Below are 5335 nucleotides of genomic sequence, written 5' to 3' on the forward strand. Positions count from 1 at the left end.
AGCTGAAGATTCATGAGAAGAATTATCCAGTTCATGATCTGGAGTTAGCAGCCATTGTTCACGCGCTGAAGATTTGGAGGCACTATTTGTACGGCGCGTCATGTGAGGTGTTCACAGATCACAAGAGTCTGCAGTATTTGTTCTAGCAGAAGGAACTACATTTGAGGCAGAGGAGGTGGTTGGAGCCGTTGAAAGACTATGATATCACCATCTTATATCATCCGGGGAAGGCCAATGTGGTGGCCGATGCTCTGAGTAGAAAGTCAGCCAGTATGGGCAGTCTTGCGTATATTCCGGTCGGTGAGAGACTGCTTGCCTTGGATGTTCAGGCTTTGGCCAATCAGTTCGTGAGGTTGGATGTCTCTGAGCCCAGCTGTGTGTTAGCTTGCACAGTCGCTCGTTCTTCATTATTTGAGCGCATCCGTGATCGGCACTTTGATGATCCTCATTTGTGTGTTCTTAGGGACACAGTGCGGCACTGAGGTGCCAAGCAGGTTACAGTTGGAGATGATGGAGTTTTGAGGCTGCAGGGTCGAGTTTGTGTGCCTAATGTGGATGGACTTCGAGAGTTGATTCTAGAGGATACCCATAGTTCCCGGTACTCTATTCATCCGGGCTCCGCTAAGATGTATTAGGATTTGCGGTAGCATTATTGGTGGAGGAGGATAAAGAAGGATATTGTTGCGTATGTGGCTCAATGTTTGAATTGTCAGCAGGTAAAGTACGAGCATCAGAGGCCTGGTGGTTTGTTCCAGAAGCTTGAGATTCCTAAGTGGAAGTGGGAGCGTATCACTATGGACTTTGTTGTTGGGCTCCCACGGACTCAGAGGAAGTTCGACGCAGTATGGGTTATTGTGGATAGGCTGACCAAGTCAGCGCATTTCATTCCTGTGGCGGTTTCTTATTCTTCTGAGAGGTTGCTGAGATCTATATCCGGGAGATTGTTCGTCTTCATGGTGTGCCCGTGTCTATCATTTCTGACTGAGGTACGCAGTTTACCTCACATTTTTGGAGGACAGTTCAGTGTGAGTTGAAGTTCAGCCAGCTACAAAACAAAAACTTCAGCTCTAGAGCTGAAGTTCGCCAGTTACAAAAACTTCAGCAAATAGAGAACAAAACTTCAGCTACTATGCTTAAGTTCAGCAATTACAAACAAAAACTTCAACACACTTGCTACTTCAGTCTCGTCTACTAGAATGCTGAAGTTTTTCGTGATTGCCTCTGCTACTTCAGCCCCGTATGCTGAAGTTACGCGAAAAAGTGGGTACACTTGTAATTATTTTTGCAAAAGAGGGCACAAGTTAAAATGTGACCCAAAAAGCAGGCATAGATGCAAATGCCCCAAATATATATAAAGCACCAAAATCCTTTTAAACGAGAGAGCGAGAGTTTTACATATCTTTTCGTTTAAATGAGCGAAGATGATGATCCATAATAAATTATATCATTAAGAATAAAATGAAATGGTAAAAATAATAGTGTTTGAAAAGAAAATGAGTCACACTCCTATAGTCCTATGGGATAGACTACAACTCATCAGACGTTCTCAATGGACCTACAAAGAACTAAATAGATATTGAGAATTCGGACGTCATGCCTGACCTTCTCATCTTATATGATAAAAGGGCATACCAAACTCAAGCAACCTGTCTTCTTTACACTAAAAACAGAAAAGAAACAAATGGAGTAACCTTGAATGAATTGGACTCACATGACACGACATCCACTGTTGTTTAGATTAAAAGAGAGCACTCTCATTTATTGTGATTATATAAACATTATAGGAATTGCTGCAGATTAAAGCTTCACTTGTGGAATCCTATTACTCTTAACTCTTGACTCAGTTGTTCAAAATCAAGGAAAAAATTAGAAACAATCCAAGTGCCTTTCTTTTCCAAGTTATTTGGTCCCCTCATGTATTACAAATGTTTCAACTATTATCCAGCATATGTATGTTTGCAATACATCGTACAGGACGGCTGGTTCACATCACATCTGTCGCGATCTCCCTCTGTGAAACGTTGTGACGGTATCTAATTTCTACGACTAGGTAAGCCTAACACTTTGCGGAAATGAAATGAAAACATGAAAATTAACAACTAATAGTAACATATATTTTAAATAAGCAATTTGAGATGCTGCTCGGCATATACAATAAGCAACTCTCAAGATATTCCCAACTCTCCCAAGATCCAGAACACCGTAAGTCACGAGCTTCTACTAATTTCTAATTGTTCTATACATCAGTGTCTAAAGATATAAAAGAAGGATCCACATAAGGGATAGAGGGGGACTCCGAGGTCTGCGGACGCGGGGAGATATACCTTGAAGTCTCCTGATTAGCAGCAACCGCGCAACTAAACTCGAGGCTGGTAGGAGGTTCCTGGATCTGCACACGAAAAATATGTGCAGAAGAGGCGTGAGTACACCACAACGGTACCCAATAAGTACGAAGCCTAACCTCGGTCGAGTAGTGACGAGGTCAGGTCAGGGCCCTACTGGTATATATATAAAAAGACAAGACGGAACAATAATATCGCAGTAAAATAAAGACTGAAATTTAACAAGAATGAAATCATAGAAAGGTAATAGCTTAGTACACAGAGATAACAATAGGGGATCTCCCGAGATACCGTCTCGTAGTCCCAAATGTAAATGTACAGGGGGATCTCCGGGAATACCATTCCGTAGTCCCAAAGTAAATATGCAAGACAGGGGGATCTCCTAGAATACCGTTCTATAGTCCCAAAGTAAATATGCAGCTCAAACAACGGAAATAACAGTTACAGCAAGAAAGCATACAGCTTAAACTAAGTTCAAATCATGGAAAAGCAGGGAATTCGCAAAACATGCTGCACAGAGTTCAGATAAACAATTAAGGCAAGTAGACATGCTATTCTAAGCTAACAGGATACAACATATGCTGATATAACTCAAATAAGAAGGAAAAAAAGGTCATTACTTCGCAGAAACCGGTTTTTACAACAATTAGCCCGTGTACGTACTCGTCACCTCACGTAGTCAACACTCACATATCAAAAATAGTACCAAATCCTAAGGGGATTCCCCCACACAAGGTTAGGCGAGCTACTTACCTCGAACCAAGCTAAATCAATCGGTAGCAATGCTTTTTCCACGGATATCCGACTCCGAATGGCCCAAATCTAGCCAAATCAATTACATACCATAAATATAACTATAACTAATCTAATGAATGAAATCAGAGCTACGACAAGAAATTAGAAAATCGCCCCAAAAAGTCTCCCCAGGTCCACATCTCAGAAACTGGTAAAATTCGCAAAATACGAACGCCCATTCACTCATGAGTCGAACCATTATTCGAATCCGACCTCAAATCGCCTTCCAAAACTCGAAATTTTAGTCTATGAAGTTTCTACCATTTTTCCCTAAATTTCCAACTCAAATCCCTAATTAGAAGATGAAAATAGCAATAGATTGATGAAATATAGCCCAATCCGAGTTAGAATCACTTACCCCAACAATATTCTCGAAGAAACCTCGAAGAATCTCCTCACACCAAGCTCTCAAAGTCCCAAAATCGAAAATGGAATTCAAACCCTCGAATTTCTATTTTCTACCCAGTTATTCCGCATCTGCGGACATGCCACTGCATCTGCGTTACCGCACCTGTGGAATTCCCATTGCAGGTACGGATTCCACGTAAAAGCTCAGCGTCTACTTCTGCGATCAAAGGGTCACACCTGCATGTGCGCACCTGCGGATGCTTTTCCGCTTCTGCGGTTCTTCACCGCTTCTGCGATCACTCTTAACGCATTTGCGGGCATCGCAGATGCGGAAGCCACCTTGCTTGCGACCCTGGCAACTCCTCCATTTTCCGCTTCTGCACTTGACTCTCCGCACGTGCGGTCCTGCACGTGCAGTCTCCCCACCGCAGGTGCAAAAACACCAGATGCCTGAAGACTTCAGCAACAACACAAATCCAACTTTTGATCCGTTAAGCACCCGAAACTCACCCGAGGCCCCGGGGAGCTCAACCAAATATACCAACAAGTCCTAAAATACCATACAAACTTAGTCGAGCCCTCAAACCATATCAAACAATGCTAAAAATCACGAATCACCCTCCAATTCAAACTTAAAGAACTTAAAACATCCAATTTCCACAACCGATGCCCAAATCTATAAACCCATGTGCGATTGACCCCAAATTTCGCACAAAAGTCATATTCAATATTACGGACCTACTCCAACTTCAGGAATCGAATTTCGATCCCGACAACAAAATGTCCACTACAGGTCAAAATCTCCAAAAATTCGACTTTTGCCATTTCAAGCCTAAATGAGCTACAGACCTCCAAAATACAATTTGGACAAGCCCCTAAGTCTAAAATCACCCAACGAAGCTAACGGAATTGACGGAACTCCATTCCAAAGTCGTCTTTACATATTACCGACCACGGCCAAAATCCTAAGGCTTAAGCTTCCGTATCCCAAAACACTCAAAAAATCAAAACGAAACCTCCCGTCAAGTCACATAAGCAGCAAAAGATACGGGGGAAGCAGTAAATAGGGGATCGGGGCTATAACTCTCAAAATGACCGGCCGGGTCGTTACAACATCACATGCACATTTCTCTTGTTTATATATATATATATATATAGATATATATATATATATATATATAGATATAGATATATATAAAACTAGGAGATACAGTTCCATATGAGCGACCGGAGTTGATAGAAGTCAATATCATGAAAGCTAAGGCCAGAATAGAAATACAGATAGTACAAATCCTAATGTTACTGTTATTCCGCTGGTAGATCATTGTGTTCATCTCACGGAGAGTGACGGAGGTATGTCGCAATCGTGTTCGACTTTGCACGATGCAAATGGTCGTGTTAGATTTCTACCAATGGTTGGGTAATATAGATATCGGAGTAGGATAAGCCAACTACTTTTATTTAAAACTACTGCTAGTAAATTGGAATTTAAATGGACACCATAATAACTTCTTTTTGAGCTACTAGTGCTTATATGATGCAATGGCTCTAACACTCTAATTATTGGTAAAAGAGCTTCTCTACCACCTTACATGAAGGCATATTGTAGATGAAGAGGGAAAAGGAATCCTAATCTATAGAGTTTTGAGAACCATGGAATCTGTTTATTTTCTGCATTAAGTGAGCTAGTAATTGCAGAATATATATATATATATATATATATATATATATATATATATATATATATATATATATATATATTTCACCTTTAATGTATCACGAGATAGACACAAGTTTTAGTTTAATATGCTTGAATAAATGTAATACACTACCCGTGCATATTAACAGAG

The sequence above is a fragment of the Nicotiana attenuata genome, unplaced genomic scaffold, assembly GCF_001879085.1.
Source record: "Nicotiana attenuata strain UT unplaced genomic scaffold, NIATTr2, whole genome shotgun sequence".
Taxonomy (NCBI): Eukaryota; Viridiplantae; Streptophyta; class Magnoliopsida; order Solanales; family Solanaceae; genus Nicotiana; species Nicotiana attenuata.